Below are 18,681 nucleotides of genomic sequence, written 5' to 3'. Positions count from 1 at the left end.
GGAGGAACGCTCTGAGTTGGATAGTATCCAGAACAGCTCCAATGAAGGGAAGAGTCTGGGTAGGTTGCAGATGGGATTTTGGAAAGTTGATCTTAAACCCCAGACTCTGCAGGAACCAGATAGTCCTTTGGGACACCAGGACGACTCTCTGAGACATGGAATCCTTGATGAGCCAGTCGTCCAGGTAGGGAAACACCTGAAGACCATGGTTCCTGAGCGCTGCGGCCACCACAACCAGACACTTGGTGAAGACTCTGGGTGACGAGGCCAGGCCGAAAGAGAGCACTCGGTATTGAAGATGAAGATGTCCCACCCGAAATCTGAGGTATTGACGGGAGGCCGGATGGATGGGAATATGAGTGTAGGCTTCCTTGAGATCCAGAGAGCATAACTAGTCATTCTGCTCAAGGAGGGGATAGAGAGATGCTAGGGTCAACATGCGAAACTTTCCTTTGACCAGATATTTGTTGAGCACCCTGAGATCCAAAATAGGGCGTAGATTGCCCGTCTTCTTCGGAACAAGAAAGAACCAGGAGTAAAACCCCTTGTTCTGTTGAGCCAAAGGAACAAGGCCTGAGCTTCCTGAAGAAGAAGGGCGGTCTGGGTCAAGTTGGAAGGATACTCTCTTGGAGGATGTTCCGGAGGAACTTGATGGAACTGAAGAGAGTATCCCTCCCTTACGATGAAAAGGACCCAGAGGTCGGTGGTAATAGTCATCCATCGATGGTAAAAATGATGGAGACGACCTCCTATCGGGGGAAAAATTGGAAAGGGCAGAACGACGGACGTTATGCTCTCCATGAGACAGTCAAAAAGGCTGAGGAGCCTTGGGGACAGCAGATGGCTGAGGCTTCTGGGGCTGCTTTTGCGAATGCTGCCTCTTCACAGGCTGACGGATGGCAGGAGCCTGTTTGGGCAGGAAACGCCGCTGGTAGATCAAAGGCAGGCGAGATGGACGAGGATGAGCACGCTTGGGCTTCAGACGAACGATAGATTGAAAAGATTTCTCATGGCCGAGAGCTTCTTGGTTGCTGCCTCAATGGACTCGTCGAAGAGGTCAGTACCAGCACATGGAACATTGGCAAGCCTGTCCTGTAGACTGGGGTCATAGAAACATAGAAACATAGAAGATGACGGCAGAAAAGGGCTACAGCCCATCAACTCTGCCCACTCTGCTTACCCACCCCCTGTCTATGCCCTAATGACCCAATTTCCTTATCTTGACCCTCATAGGGATCCCACATGGGTATCCCATTTATTCTTAAAGTCTGGCACGCTGTCTGCCTCGATCACCTGCACTGGAAGCTTGTTCCAATGATCAACCACTCTCTCTGTGAAGAAATACTTTCTGGTGTCGCCATTAAATTTTCCGCCCCTGAGTTTGAGCGGGTGCCCTCTTGTGGCCCTTGAGAAAGAAAATATCATCTTCCACTTCGACACGTCCTGTGAGGTACTTAAATGTTTCGATCATGTCTCCCCTCTTCCTACGTTCCTTGAGAGTGTAGAGCTGCAATTTGTTCAGTCTCTCTTCGTACGAGAGACCCTTGAACCCCGAGATCATCCTGCTGGCCGTCCGCTGAACCGATTCAATTCTGCGCACATCCTTACTGTAATGTGGCCTCCAGAATTGCACACAGTATTCCAGATGAGGTCTCACCATGGCCCTGTACAACGGCATTATGACTTCAGGCTTTTGGCTGACGAAACTTCTATTGATACAACCCAATATCTGCCTTGCCTTAGATGAAGCCTTCTCCACTTAATTGGCAGTTTTCATGTCTGCACTGATGATTACTCCTAAATCTCATTCTGCTGAAGTCCTAGTTAAAGTTTCTCCGTTCAAGAAGTACGTCCTGCATGGATTTCCGCTTCGGAGGTGCATGATCTTACATTTCTTAGCATTGAAGCCTAGCTGCCAGGTTGAGGACCAACTTTCCAATGTAAGCAGGTCCTGCGCCATATAATTCTGTAAACTGCATTCACTTACTATATTAAATAGTTTGGCGTCATCGGCGAATAGTGTTATTTTACCTTGAAGCCCTTGAGTCAGATCCCCTATGAATATGTTGAAAAGGAGTGGACTCAGGACCGAGCCCTGCGGCACTCCACTGGTCACCTCCAATGTTTTAGAGAGGGTACCATTAACCACCACCCTCTGAAGTCTGCCACTCAGCCAATCATTGACCCATGCAGTTAGTGTCTCTCCTAACCCCATCGATTCCATCTTGCTTAACAGCCTGCGGTGTGGGACACTGTCAAAAGCTTTACTGAAGTCCAGGTACACGGCGTCCAAAGACTCTCCCAAGTCCAACTTTCTTGTTACCCAGTCAAAGAAGCTGATGAGATTGGATTGGCAGGACCTACCCTTGGTGAATCCATGCTGACTGGGGTTCCAAAGATTCCCTTCATTCAAGATCGTGTCCAATTTGCTTTTAATTAGTGTTTCCATGAGTTTGCACACTATTGATGTGAGACTCACCGGTCTATAATTCGCAGCCTCTGCCCTGCAACCCTTTTTATGCAGTGGTACGACATTAGCTAATTTCCAGTCCAGGGGAACTTTCCCCTTACTTAGGGAGAGATTGAATAGCTCAGCCAATGGTTTCGCCAGGACATCGCTCAATTCTCTGAGCACTCTTGGGTGCAAATTGTCTGGTCCCATGGCTTTGTTCACCTTGAGTCTTGCCAGTTCACTGTAAACTTCACCTGGTGTGAACTCAAAATTCTGAAACGGGTCTTCTGTGCTTTGTGTTGCCTTCAACTGCGGACCGTGTCCCGGTGCCTCACAGGTGAAGACTGAGCAGAAGTATTCATTCAGTAGTTCGGCTTTATCGGAATCTGCTTCCACGTAACTTCCGTCCGGTCTTCTAAGGCGTACTATTCCGCCTGTGTTCCTTTTTCTGTCACTAATATACCTGAGTCCATGTTGATTGTTCTGAGCCACGCCAGGCGTCGCATGGCCACCGAGCAAGCCGTGGCCCGAGCAGATAATTCAAAGGCATCGTAGGAGAACTGCATCATCTGTAACCTGAGTTGGGACAACGAAGCCAGAACCTCCTGATACTCAAATTGGGCTCAGGAATCCAAATAGGGCATGAACTTGTGAAGGACAGACAGGAAAAAAATCAAAATATGTGATGTAATGTAATGTAATTTATTTCTTATATACCGCTACATCCGTTAGGTTCTAAGCGGTTTACAGAAAATATACATTAAGATTAGAAATAAGAAAGGTACTTGAAAAATTCCCTTACTGTCCCGAAGGCTCACAATCTAACTTAAGTACCTGGAGGGTAATAGAGAAGTGAAAAGTAGAGTTAGAGGAAAAATAAAAATAAAATAAACATTTTAACAAGACAGCATTGATCTAAATACTTTGGAAGGTAGAAGAGAGGAGAGAAAGTGATGTGATGAAATGAAAGTTATAATTAAGAACTCTGGATGTCATCATTGAGTTCTGGTAAATGCGCCTGCCAAACCTGTCCATTGTCTTGCTCTCCCTGCCAGGTGGAACAGTGGCATAGACCTGGGAGGGGTGAGACCGCTTCAATGAGAACTCCACCAAGAGGGATTGATGGGAGAGTTGGGCGCCATCAAACCCCTTATGGTGAACCGTGTGGTACCTGGCATCCAATTTACCGGGCACCGCAGGGATGGAGTAGGGTGTCTCAAAACAGCGAACAAAGGTCTGATCCAGCAGCTTATGAAGAGGAAGCTTGAGGGACTCAGCAGGAGGTTGAGGGAGATGCATCCAGGTACTCTTTGGAAAACTTGGACCCAGTTGAATGTCCAAATCTGCTGCCATATGCCGAAGAAAAGAGGAGAAAGACAGCTGGTCAGCCAGAGCAGGGCCTCGAGAAGGACTCGAGGACGTCGAGGCCTCTGGATCCAATGAGGACGGGGATCGAGATGGGGAAAAAGAACCCATCGTGTCCTCGAGCTCCGGCAGAGGAAGAGGCAAAGTAGCCGGTGGAGAATACTCGAGGAAAGGCTGCTTCCAATGAGGCGAGGCATGCCTGGAAGAGTGCCTCGAAGAATGTCTTGACCGATGTTGCGAGCTGTGTCTAGAAGTAGGCCTCGATGCTCGAGGCGAGTGAGTCTTCGCCGAGGCCCCCAGCAAGTGGTAGGGGCTGGAAGCGGTGGATCGAAGCAGAGGTGGCTGGCTGGAAGCACCTCGAGGCCCCCGCAAAGACTCGAGTCCTTGCATTGATGTGATCGGTTCCAAGGGCGGCACTCGCAAAGACTCTGCTCCTTGCATCGAGTGAATCAGTTGCAATGGAGGCATGGGCAAAGACTCTGCTCCTTGCGATGCATGCATCAATGCCAGACCAGACATTCGCAGAGACTCTGCTCCCTGTAGAGAGTGTGTGTATCGCTGAGGCACTGGAGGCGGCTCGACCTCACGGGAGGCCTCCGCGTGCACAGGCTGGATTTGAGAGAGAAGCTTCGGCCCCATGGTAGTAAAGAGCTCGATGAATTGCTTCTCAAGTAACATCTGGAACGAAGCCGGCAAGGTGAGATCCGCATCAGCATTGGGACCACCTGCACGGGCTTCGCGCTCCTTTGAGGCAGTGTGAGAGTGCTTGGGCTTAGAAGCCTTGGGCACTTTAAGCACCACCGGAGGAATAGGCTGCTGCGTTACCTGACCTGAGGAGACAGAGGAAGGCATTGCAGCCTGTGTCAAAGATGGAGCCGGCACAAATGAAGCAGGTTTGATGAGGCTCGGAGCAGAAGACGTGGAAGTCTGGGGAGCCTCAGGCGAGGCAGCTGGTGAAGCCCCCTTCTATGACGACAGCTCCATTGAAGACTACACAGTGAACAACTGTTCCCACAAGAAGCAACAAGGCTTGAAAGCACGTGCTGCGAATGTGGAACAAGGCCGGCACGATTTCGGAAGGTGTTGGGGCCCGAGACACCGAAGACAGCATCGATGAGGGTCCGTTAGTGAAATCGCGCGCTGGCACTTGGCACACTTTTTAAAACTGGTAATAGGCCGGGACATAGGCCAGAAAAGTTCCGTCGCAAGATCGAAGCCGCGGGGCTGCGGCCACGCGGCCTGCCCGGTCGAACGGATGGAAGAAATGTTTTTTTGTGTTTTTTTTAAACAACAAAACACGACGAAAATCAGCGATTAAGAGCAAAATATCCCAAAACTGGGGACTTTAGAAGGCACAAGTGAATGAACTTCATGCAGAGAGTCGAAGACGGACTTCTCGGCTCCGCGGAAAAGTAAGAACTGAGGAGACGCACCCTGCACTGGGCGGGAAGGCACTCGCGCATGCGCGGTGCGGGCGACTCGAAACTTCGAGTTTCTTCAAGCAAGACTGCTTGTGAGCGTCCGCATCGGGGCTCTGTTGGATCACGTCACCCACTAGTGAGAATACCTGCCTGCTTGTCCTGGGATAAATGTCTATCTGCTCAGTGGCGTAACGAGGGAGGTTGGCTCCCAGGGCAGTGGCACCCAGCATCGTCGCACCATGTACCCCCTACTCTTCCCCACTGCGCCATGCGCACCCCACCCCCTGCGTACCTTTCGAAATGTTCGCCGGCACGAGCAGCATCTTCTACCCGCTGCTTGTGCCGGTCTTGGCTCCCTTGTGACATCACGTCCTGGTCCCAGAACCAGGATGTGATGTCGGAAGGGAGCCGAGGCCGGCGCAAGCAGCAAGTGGGAGATGCTGTTCACACCGGTGAACATTTAAAGAAGTACGTGGGGGGGGGGGGGCAGAGGAGAGGTGCCAGTGCCTCTGCAAAGATGGTGCCCAGGGTGGTCTGCCCCTCTCCTTATTACACCACTGCATCTGCTGAAAATATCCAAATCGTGATTTTCATGGTGACAGGAAATCTTACCTAAGGCCAAGGTCGAGCACCACAGAGTTTGTCCGCATGGGAGGACTGGCTGGCACTGCACTGAGGTTTCTTGCTAGAGATGGAGCTGCTACTGTGGGGTCAGCCACACTACAGGACAGTGATGCCATAGCAACAGGCCTCAACAAGGTATAGCAGAGCTCCTCAACCCTTATCAAAATTTGCCACTGAATGCAGTGGCCTACGCTGCCTATAGTCAGAGCCTCACTCTAATGCAGTGGTTCCCAACCCTGTCCTAGAGGACCACCATAACATAACATAACTTTATTCTTCTATACCGCCACAATCATACGACTTCTAGACGGTTTACACTGAAGAGAACTGGACAATCAGCGATTTACAAAATACAAATAGTAAAAGTACAACATATTTCTCAAGGATAGTCAGTGTAGAATTATTAAATTTAGTATGACTTCTGTTTAGGAAATAAATCTGTCAAACAATGCAGTCTTAATTTCGTTCCGAAATGCGCCATAGGTCAACCTGGCTCCATTGCCTAACCAAGACTGCTGTTTACTTGCTTGAAACATGAATGTTCTATCCAAAAAGGACCTATATTTACAACCAGTGATCCTTGGGTAGGCAAATAAATTACAATTTCTGTTTTTCCTAGGAGGGCTGTACAGCACGAAATGAGGTAAGAGATAGGTAGAGGCTATTCCCCAAACCGATTTAAAGCGGGTTTTCAGGCTAGCCCTAATGAATAAGCATGGAGCAGATTTGCATGCCTGTCACTTCTATTATATGCAAATCTCTCTTATAAATATTCATTAGGGCTAGCCTGAAAACCCGATTGGCCTGGGAGTCCTCCAGGACAGGATTGAGAACCACTGCTCTAATGCAATTCACCAGTTGTGACAAGTTCCATATAAATTGTCTCTTTCTAAATTGACCAGTCCCTGTAGAACTGGCAAAGGAGACCAGAAGCCAGGTCAAACCTCTTCATTTTCTGCCACTTAGAGCAGGGATCTCAAAGTCCCTCCTTGAGGGCCGCAATCCAGTTGGGTTTTCAGGATTTCCCCAATAAATATGCATGAGATCTATGTGCATGCACTATTTTCAATGCATATTCATTGGGGAAATCCTGAAAACCCGACTGGATTGCAGCCCTCAAGGAGGGACTTTGAGATCCCTGACTTAGAGGCTCGGAGGACTAGAGTGGCAGCACACCTTAGGACACATCCTCCTCCTCTCTTGCCCAGTGCCTGATTCCCCTGCTTTGTACATCTGGTTCAAAGCATACTTAGCCCCGGGGCCCGGACAGCAGAGGAGGAAGCAGACCATGATGCTATAGTGGCACTGTCCTCCACTGACCTCCTAACAACTCCTTTTTTTTTAATTCACAAAAATTTTTCAACATACAATTCTTTCAGAACAGTAAAGGATAAAGATATACATCAAACAAAGAAAGGAAATATCAATTCTGACACAAATCTTTCCAGCCCACATTAATTTGGAGGAGCTACCATAATTACATCTCACAATACAGGAAATAACAAAATTAACTTGAAGAAACTCAAGTTAAATCTTCTTTAGTGCTTTCTCTATTTTTTTGGCTCTCAATAAAGACCTGTTTTCAAACTATTTCTCTACATCATTTCCCTGTTCACAAAAACTTAAGAATTGCTGAAGCTGTGCAGGATCCCAAAAAATAAATTATTTCTCCTGTATTTTGATTATATTCTTACATGGAAATTTTAGAAAAAAATTAACTGCCAGAGCCAAAACTCTAGGTTTTAACAATAAAAATTCCTTCCTTCGCAACTAAGTTGCTCTGGCAAATCTGGAAATATCAGAGCATTGCCCCCACAGAATTTTGTTGTTTTATTTTTAAAATATAGCCTCATAATTAAATTTATCTATTTCACTTAGGCAAATCAATAAGTTAGCCCTCAAGAAAATGAGTTAAGTCAAACTCCGTCTACTCCTTGATCCAGCACTACCCGCTTTTTCTGTGGGATATAATAACAATTTTGTATTGGAAAAGTATCTGAGTTTACTAAACCTAATATCTCCTTTAAGTATTTTATTAATAAAATTTCCAGGGATAGTAGCTGAACCGTTCCTAATGATCTAGAAGGGATGAAGATGGTATTGAGGTTGCGGTGGTGGCAGAGGGAGTGGGATAAGAGAAAGTGACTGGAAAACTGTGGGAGTGAAGTGAGGGCAGGAGGAATGAGTGAGGCGATGCCAGGGAAGTGGAAAGTGAGTGAGGGGATCACAGGGCAGAAGGAGTGTTAGGGGAGAAAGCGACAGGAGACTGAGAGGATGCAAGGGGAAAGACGGGGGAGAGTGCATTAGAAGGCAGAAAGAGAGAAAGTAAGAGCTAATGTGGAGAGAAGAGATTTGAGGCCGCGTGGGTTTTGAGTAAAGGTATCAGAGATGGTGCAGAGAACGAGAGCTCAGTCTGGAGGGGCTTGGGCAGAGCTGTGAATGTGAAAAGGGACCAGGGTTAGGAGATTTTCCTCTCCTCCAATCCTGGTCCTCACCCTTCTCTTTCAATAAACTTCCGTCTTTCTTTTCCTCTTACTCCCCGCCCTTCCTCTCTTTGTTCCCCAATTCCCCTTATTTATTTATTTAAAAGATTTCTTAACCACCTATAACTAGGCAGTTAAAAAAAAAACCCAGTTATAAAAAAGAAAAACATACAAGACATGTTATACAAGCAATAAATACAGCAATTCCTTCATATCAGCCATTATTTACGGCACTCAATGACTTATCACTACAAGAACATACTTAACCCAGGATCAACATTTATTCTACAAATAATGTAGTTTTCAGGACTTTCTTAAACTTCTGAAAATCTACAAGAGCTCTTAGCAGTCCAGTCAACTCATTCCACAGCGTTACTCCCAAGAAAGGGATAGAGGGAGACTTAGTACTCTCGTAGTGCACTTCTCTTCTCCTCCTCTGCTTTGATCCCCTATCCTTCTTCCTGCCCTCTCTAAAATTCTTTCCCCAAATGCCTCTCAATCCTTTCCTTCCCCTTCACTACCCCCCTCTTCTCTTCCCAGCAGTGATTAGATCATGACTATCCTCCCTTATGCAAGACCATTGCAAGGATATTAGGCGGCCTAGGCAAACTTTTGGATTTGCACCCCTTCCCCCAATTATTAGCCCCCCCTCACAATCCTGATCATGTCAACATCACCCTCCCCAGAGTATTACTATATAGGCTGCTAGAAGTACCCCCTATTATTTGCATGAGTTTGTGCACTTGTCAGGACAAGGATTGGACAATTTCCTGCTGGAAAAGGGGATAGAGGGGTACAGATAGAGGATTGCTGCACAGGTTCTGGACCTGTTGGGCCGCTGCGTGAGCGGACTGCTGGGCACGATGGACCTCAGGTCTGACCCAGCAGAGGCATTGCTTATGTTCTTATGACCCACTGTTATGTTTTAATTGCAGCTGCTCTTGGCACACCCTCTCACTACCCTCTGCTCCAGAAGCTGCTATCCTAGACATCTGCCTAGGCCTGCCTGATAAGAAAATAAGAATAGCCGTAGTAGACCATGAAGCCCAGTAGCCCGTTCTCACGGTGGCCAATCCAGGTCACTAGTACCTGGCCAAAACCCAAAGAGTAGCAACATTCCATGCTACCAATCCAGGGCAAGCAGAGGCTTCCCCCATGTCTTAATAACAGACTATGGACATTTCCTCCAGGAACTTGTCCAAACCTATCTTAAAGCCAGCTATGCTATCCGCTATCCAATCCTGCCCCTCAGGAACCAATGAATCAGACACAAAAGAAATGCCAGAAAACAATGTCCTTTTTATCCAATATATAAACTGGCATTAATATGCATATCCATTTAATTTATATATAGGTGTCAAGTCGGTCCTGCAGAAGTTACTAACTTTTCCCACTGAATCTTAAAAAAAAAAAAAAATTGGCTTTTTGCCTATTCCAAAACCTAGGACTGGATAGGTCAGGTTTTCAGGATATCTACAATAAATATGCATGAGATAGATTAGCATCTCAAGGAGGCAGTGCATGCAAATCTATCTCGTACATATTCATTGTGGATATCCTGAAAATGTGACCTGGCTCTGGCTCTCGAGGACTGGAATTGCCTACCCCTGGGATAGGGCCTTGAGATATGGTTTTATTTCAGACCACTATATCTGCCCGCTATCGTTTTCTAGGGCTATTGTTCATCCACACTTTTATCTAGTTTATTCCTCTTTATTCGCAATTAGGTAAACAATAGTCAGAAACTTTATTTGGCATTAAAGACTGTAAGATAGAATGAACACAATCAGACATAAAGAAGCCAGGATCCGCGAATAAGCTGTGGGAATTAATTAAATAGGACAATAAGTAACCTTTCTAGAGCTCCACTGGAGCCTCAGCTTATTAAATGTGGGCCTAATTGATAATTAGGCCTAATACACAGTGAGGCAGCGGGGTGTAAGCAAAGGATTTGCAGGTGGCTTGATGACATCTGAAGGCCAAAAAAATCCTCTTTTTTAATTATGACCTTAAGTGTGCAGCTTGTGAGAAAATAAAAGACCCTTCTTTAGCAGTGTTACAATAAATAAGTGTAATCCAATTCCCTCTACAGCCAGAACCTTAACTTCATTCCTTGAAATGGAAAGAAGGATGGTAAACATGGTACTTGTAAAGCAGTGACATACGCAGATCTTCAATTTGGGGATAATACAAAATTTTGACCAACCCCACCCCCCACTCTCCACTACTGCCCTGCTCTCCATGCCTCTTCTCCAAAAGCCCCCCAACTCAACCATCAAACACCTGAGCTGGCACGGATCCCAAACCCCACCAGCTCAAGAGGTCTTCCGGTGGCCAGAAACGCTGGCAGTTGGCAGCACTTTTCCTAGGCTGCTGCCATGTCAGGCCCTGGTGCAGTGGCAGACCACGGAAAGTGAGCCGATCGTGACTGATGAGCACATACGAGTGTGACGCGGTGGTTAAAGCTGCAGCCGCAGCACCTTGGGGTTGTGGGTTCAAACCCATGCTGCTCCTTATGACCCTGGGCAAGTCACTTAATCCCCCCCATTGCCCAAGGTACATTAGATAGATTGTGAGCCCACCAGGACAGACAGGGAAAATACTTGGAGCGGCTGGGGCACGGGCAGTGTGTCTGGAGGGAATGCATGGATGGGAGAACATCGCAGGGGAGGAGACATAGGCATCCTGGGACTGTCGGCCAAGTCTCTTCCCTGAAGAAGCCCTTTCTGGAAACGTCAATCGCTCCTCCTAAACTTACTTGCTCCACTTCATCACTGACGCTGACCCATTCTGCTTCTATTCCTTTCTCTCCTCTCTTCTACCTTCCAAAGTATTTAGATCAATGCTGTCTTGTTAAAATGTTTATTTTATTTTTATTTTTCCTCTAACTCTACTTTTCACTTCTCTATTACCCTCCAGGTACTTTAGTTAGATTGTGAGCCTACGGGACAGTAAGGGAATTTTCCAAGTACCTTTCTTATTTCTAATCTTAATGTATATTTTCTGTAAACCGCTTAGAACCTAACGGATGTAGCGGTATATAAGAAATAAATTACATTACATTACATTACATTACATTACTTGAGTATCTGAATAAACACATGTAAACCGTTCTGAGCTCTTCTGGGAGAATGGTATAGAAAATTGAATGAATAAATCAAAAAGTAAAGGCAAGAAATATATTTAATGGCTTTAATAGAAGTAACTGTGAGCAATTGAACATATCACTTTTCCATTTGTTGTATTGTTTAAAAAGCTTTTGCATTACTGCAGAGAAAAAGTTTTTTCAGCTGCTCACTAAGCCAAGTGAGCACTGCTTCCTTTACTTCATCATGCTTTGTCATTTGCTTTCCGGGCCGCAGTGATGCACCCATGTCTTGTCGCCGGTAACAATTCTCACCATAATACTTGGATCTTCTTCAGGAACCGGGTCACAACCTCCACACGCTGTCGCTTGTGCAGATCAGTAAGCTGTTTGGGAACCTATCGTGCGCACACTTTCCTGTATCCCAAGTCATTATGCATTATGGCAAATGTAGATCTATAGCTGATATCCAAATTTGCAGCCATTCGAGACACCGTTATTTGTCGGTCTTCTCTAATCAAGGCATGCATTATGTCAATATGCTCTTGTGTGCGATTTTGATGGGACGAACAGAACGACCTTCGTCGGTTATACCTGTTCTTCCCGCTTTAACCCTTTTTTAGATTCATGGTGCTATCTCCATAATGAGTCAATATCCAATGGTGAATTTCCACAGCTTTCACTTTCTCTGCCCAAAGAAGCACACTGCTGCATGGTGTTCTACGATGATGCAATCTTGCACTGGAGCGTCCATGTTTCCGACGTCATGGCTGCCACACGACTAAAGGCCAAGCACTTTACTGTGCGTGGACGAACTATCCAACAGGCATTTCGCTAGCTCTGTTCTGGTTATCACGTAATTTTACAATTGCCTTTAATTTTTAATTTACCAGTAGGACCACTTCTGCTGGCAAGGCTTGGGTATTCCTGCCAGCCTTAACAATGGCGTTATAATTTGGGAGCTGAGCCCAAAGTGTAAGGGGGAGGGGGCTGACTTACTCTAGTATTCTAAAATGCGATTGCCAATATAGAATTTGCGCTTAGCACACAAAATCTCAGGCCTTAACTTTAGGCAATCTAAAGGGCCTAATTCTAAAAAATTGGCATCAATCATAAAGGCGCTTAGCTTAATTCTGTAAAAGGCACGCACCATATATATAATTGCACTTTGCAGCTGTACTTGTCACTAACATTTAGGTGCACCCATTTAGACCAATAAAAGCCAAGTCTAAATACCTGCACTTAAGTTGTGCACGAATCGAGTGTATTCTATTACTGTGCACTTAACTTTTAGGAATTCCCACAATCCACCCATGCTCCTCCCCTGGACACACACCTCTTTTCAGATTTGTGCACTAGAACTGATGCCCAACCACTTTTTAGGAATGCAGCACATTGGGCTAGATTCACTAAGCAAACCGATTGTGTACCGCTCGGTTTGCGCTCACTTTCCTACGGCTCGATTCACTAACCTTCCTCCAGATCCCATCCGCACCCTATCTGATCTGCGCATGCAAATGAGTAAAAAGGCATGTAAATTTCTTAAGGCATCGATTCATGAAACCATTTTCGTCCAAACTGACTGGACTTTCCGTTCCAAAAAGTTTTGACTGCTGAGGACCAGTCGCTTTATATCCTCGCTGACTATTCGTGCCTAGCAACTGCCGCGTGCATGTTAAGAACCCCATTAAAATATATATATCTACCCCGCAAAAAATCCAAAATATATCTAAACTTTAAATATATGTAAACTTTCATGTATATATATAAGTGTTAGAAATATTTTTTTAATTTTTTTGGAATGCGCATAGCGAGCGCGGGAGTGAATCTCTGATTTGTAATGCGCATGGTGAGAAAATCGCAGATTAACCCCGTGCTCTCCCTGCGCATTGTGCATTTCATATATCAATGCCAAATTAAAAAAAATAAAATCAAAAAATCAAAAATAACTTTTAAGGACCAGCTATTCCTCCCCCCCCCCCCCCACTTCCTTCCAGCTAGATTATCGCGTGCAACTGACGTTACGGGGTCGCCTTTGGTTGCTTCGTGTTTCACGGCAGAAAGAGCCGCACAGCCTCCTGGGATTCGTAGGCTGTATATAACAGCGCGTGATCCCAGCGCATTCAACTGCTGTTAACTGTTGTGCCTTCCTGAGAGAAATGTTAAGCTGTTTGGAAGCACGCAATAAACTTCGAGATCGATCCTTAAAAAATGGACAAACTCGAAGAATTCCACAGCTCGCTCACAAACCTCCGATGCTATTTCTCCTTAAACCTCTCCAACAAATTTTTCAAAAAGCTACGGTCACAGTTTATACAGCTTGCACTTAAAAAAAAAGAGAGGTGGGTAAAAACTACAGTTCTTATATTGCATTTTTTTACGATAACAATGCTTTGCGGTAGGCGCATTCGGAGACGGCAATGACGCCACGATTAAACCCTGCCCCATTTCTACACAGTGAAATCCTAAAGAGCAAGCACATGCGTTATGTGCTTCAAAACCAACAAGGAGACCGTGCGCAAGCGCGTCGATTGATGTTACAGTGAGACGTGGGGGCGTGTTTACGATTTGATCATTTGCATGGACAAGCTTTACTGAATCGATCGGCCAGAATGACTCGGAAACGGATAGGAAACGAATAGGATAGATTTGTGGATTTTAGTGAATCTAGCCCATTGTGTACATAACTTCTAAATAGTGCCAATTAGCATTCATTATGAAGTGTTAATTGCTAATTATCAACACCAATTGATCATGTAAGCTGTGCACACAAATTAGTGCATACAATCTATGGTACTACATACAGAATTATGGGGCTAGTGTATTATTACTACTATTACTACTATCCATTCAGTCGTATCCGACCTTTGGATACTCTATAGGCCAGTCCTCGCCATGCTTTTCTGTTTTCCACGGCTTCTTTCAATTGCTTGATGTTCAGTGTATACTCATCTATTTTATAAAGTACATGAATATATCACAATTCCTCCCACACACACACTTCATCTACTAAGAACGCCTAAGTATGACTTGTGCAGAAATATGCACCATCTTGTCACCAACTGCATCCGCGAAGCCAAAATCTTGTCCTATGTTTCGTTACCCTAGTGCCCAACTCCGCCCACTGCTCTACAGCCACCAAAGGGGAGACAATGGATGTGGAGTGTTTTTTCCACCCCTACCTCCACACTGTCCGCATAGCCCTCAGGACAGCCTTGTTTGTCGCCCTGCATAATTACAGTATATGTATATATACTGCCACACAATTATATAAAAGCCTTTGCCATATATAATACCTGTTTTACATGCAGAAAATCCTTTATAAAATTCTTCCTTATGTCCTCCCTGTCTTTCATTTTTATACCAGAGAGGATAATCATCCCACACAATTAGCAACAAGAGCTCAATATAGAGAACAGGCTTTAGTTACTCAGTAAAAAGTGCTTTGGATCACAGAATTAAAAGAAAAAGGACCAGCTGGCTGCATTTTGTTCCTAAAAATGTTCTATAAATGCAAAGAGAAAACTACTAAAAAAAAAAATAAAAAACCCACCAAAAATCTGATGCTGGGCCAAAAATATTAGTGTTCTGGAACATCCTGAACTTTTTGCAAGCTGTGAATACTTCCTTAGTTCCCACATTTAGTTATAAAATATGATGATGACTATCTGAACTTTCCAATCCACAGTTCAAGCCTGCACAGGGACCATGAACACTGTTTGCTGGAGACTGGTTAATCAAATGCTCACATTTTCTTCCAGACACGCACTGTCCCAGATCAAAAGTAAAAATTATCCTTAAAATATTATAGCCAGATTATATTGATCTCAATTCTAATCTATCTCCTAATTTACTAGTACAAAAAAACCCACTATGTATTTCAAGTTTATATTGTAAAACAGAGGGAGTGTTCACTGGATTCTCTTTGGAAATGACTTGATCCTAGGACCTAAGGGCTCCTTTTATCAAGGCGCGCTACTGGGGTTAGCGCGTCAGACATTTCATCACGCGCTAACCCCCGCGGCAAGCCAAAAAACTAATGCCTTGTCAATGGAGGCGTTAGCGACTAGCGCGGCAGGCGGTTTAATGCACGGTATTCCGCGCGTTAAGTCCCTACCGCGCCTTGATAAAAGGACCCCTAAATGGGAAAATTCCTTGCAATTTTATTCAGTTTAAGTTGCCCTACCTTCCATCTATACCTCAACTAGTTTAGTTCATCCCAATCAATCCTCTGAAAATTTGGCACCATAAGCATACATGTTAAGAAGGTCACCAACTGACTGTGTCATCAACCTTTTCCAAGGGTCATGAAGACCTAGCCCTATCATTAAGCAACCAAATTTCTCACATACAGTACTGCTTTCAGCCCCCAATGACTTATGCAAATGAGGTCCCCTAATGAGTTTCTGCTCATGGCGTCCCTCTGTGTCCTTCATGGGGCACCCCTGGGAGCAGGGTTTGCCTATTACTATATTTGCATGTAACGTGTTGTGTCTTGAGGTACAGAGGTATCGATGGACAAAGTTTCCTCCCCTTTTACAAAACCGTAATGTGTTTTATAGCACTGGCCGCGGAGATAACAGCTCCGGCGCTCATAGAATTCCTGGGCGTCGGAGCCGTTACCACCGTGGCCGGTGCTAAAAAAACGCACTATGGTTTTGTAAAAGGGGGGGGGGGGAATTCCTTTGAGTGCTGGAGCTGTTACCGCCGCAGCCAGGGCTAAAAAACACAGTACGGTTTTGTAAAAAAAGGGGGGGTTAGCTTGTTTAGATTTTCCCTAATTTTTGGACATTGTGGAGTTAATTTCACAAATTCAGTTTTAAAAAAAAGTTAATGCACATTAAAACTTAAATATTTGGGTGCTTATTTTGGTACTACTATTGCTGCCACTGTCGAATATAATACGGAATACATTATGGAATCAATTTGCACGCTCACCACTAAATGGTACCCACTAAGATTAACGTGATGGGGAAGACTAAGAGCACTATAAAAATGATGGTGGTACCAGTTGTGAATCATGTGATCAGCATGTCCCCAGTATACCTATCACAATCCTCCTATTAAAAAATGGACTCTTTGCTCACTAAATTCCTCTGGAACAATTCCACTCCGCACATTAGTTTGGATAAACTGAAGGGTGAAGTGTCCACTGGCGGTGTTAAGTTTCCTAGCTTTTACGATTATCACACTGCATTTATTATACGTCATGGATCGCTCTGGCTGTCTACTCAAATAGAAAAGGTATCGCCTCCTTGGTTACTCTTTGAGAAATCCACCATGAGCAACGTAGACCTACGTTCGGCTGCTTTTATGAGCAATACAGCTACATCCAAATGCAAAGAGCCGACCCACTCTACCAAACTGGCGATTAAGGAGGTGGATAGGCTGGCAGAAGTAAGATGGAGTGAGTCTGCTCAAATTTGCATATGAAACAATTCCAAGATTCTTATACAAGGGAAACAAGTAAACTGGTCCGTATTGCGAAAGGCAGGCATCACTATGCCAACTTTACACAAATAAAGAGTGGATTTCCTTTCAACAACTCCAGCAGTCATATCATCTCCCAAGCTGGCAACAGTATAACTGGCTACAGCTACGACATTTCATTAAGGCTCTCATCGATGTCCCATCTTTACAGGAAAAGGAGCCCTCCCTTGCATCACTAAATGATCAAACTGAGAAGAAAAGGTTGGGCTGCTGCATGATACAGACACGTCACCAGGTGAAATGTGTTGGATCGATTACTGTGAAAGATATATGGATCAGAGATACTGGAAAACACATTGAAATGGACGACTGGGGGGAAAAATTGGCATGAAATGACACATCCCTTACATTCTGCTGCTATTTCCCAATCTGCCTACTTTCTATTGAATAGGGCCTTTTGGACTCTTTACAAATTAGCTAAATTACCAAATACAGATTCAAACCACTGTTGGTCATGCAAATTGGCTGTGGGTACACTTGATCATATGATCTTCCAATGTCCCCTGATAAAGGATTATTGGACAAAAGTATGGACCACTATTAGTTCCATCATTGGTATTGAAGAAGATATATCTTTAGCCATTATAGTTTTTGGTCAATATTGATTATCATTGAAAATCAGCACTGAAGCTGGTAAACTGCTCAGATGCCTCCTACTTATAACACTCAAAACCATTTTGGTCAATTGGAAAAATAGCCACAACCTCTCCTACAATTCATGGTGGAATAGCATATGTATGATTGCTAAGTATGAATGTACCTATGAAGAGAAATGCAGTCATGTTAACTCCAATGATAAAATATGGTCTCCTCTAACCAAGTACTGTACATCAATGGTTCCCAACCGTGTCCTGGAGGACCACCAGCCAGTCAGGTTTTCAGGATAGCCCTAATGAATATGCATGAAAGAGATTTGCATGTTATGAAGATGATAGGAATGCAGATCTGCTCCATGCATATTCATTACAGCTATCCCAAAAACCTGACTGGCTAGTGGTCCTCCAGGACAGAGTTGGGGACCACTGCTGTACATTACCTTAGTGCTTATGTTGAAAGCTATTCCTACTTGACAGCTAGTATGTTAATGCTCCTTTTCGGCATATCGCTATATCATTATTGGCATTTATAGGGTTGTCGTCTGCTCTGTTCTGTATGTTATGACTGATCAATATGATCTGTTTACTCATTTTTGACACGAATTGTTGTAAAGAATATGCATTTTATTCTATAACTAGTGTGCACAACTTTGCTTGCCAAGCGTTGAGTTCTGGGTGCAAGTCTATAGAATTAGGGCGTTTGTATCTGTGGTTTAAAAAAAAAAAACCTAAACAAACAGGGACAAGTCTCAGATTATGGAGTGAATTTTCCCATTTTAGGATTTCTTCCAAAAGAAAGAAAGCTTCTTTTCTCTTACTCCTCATAACATCACCGGCTTGAACCCATCCTCAAGTTTATTTAAAATTTCTTATACCGCCTAATCAAACCTTTTAGGTGGTGTACAAAAATGTTAAGACCATCTACTAACTAAAATACAGTTTAAAAACACACAACACTAGGGCAAATACTAGCTTTAATGTTTTAACTATGGTAAGGAGGATGGGTTCAAGCCGGTGATGTTAGAGAATGACACGGTGACAAAATTCATCACCGTTCCCATCCCCACGGATAACCGCGGGAAACCATCTTCATGTCATTCTTTAAGGAGAGAGGGAAGAATCAGAGTATGAATGGCCACAACCACTGACCAAGCTTTGCTTTGAA

This window comes from Geotrypetes seraphini, chromosome 11, assembly GCF_902459505.1.
Source record: "Geotrypetes seraphini chromosome 11, aGeoSer1.1, whole genome shotgun sequence".
In the NCBI taxonomy this organism is placed as follows: Eukaryota; Metazoa; Chordata; class Amphibia; order Gymnophiona; family Dermophiidae; genus Geotrypetes; species Geotrypetes seraphini.
Note: the sequence above shows the minus strand (reverse complement) of the source record.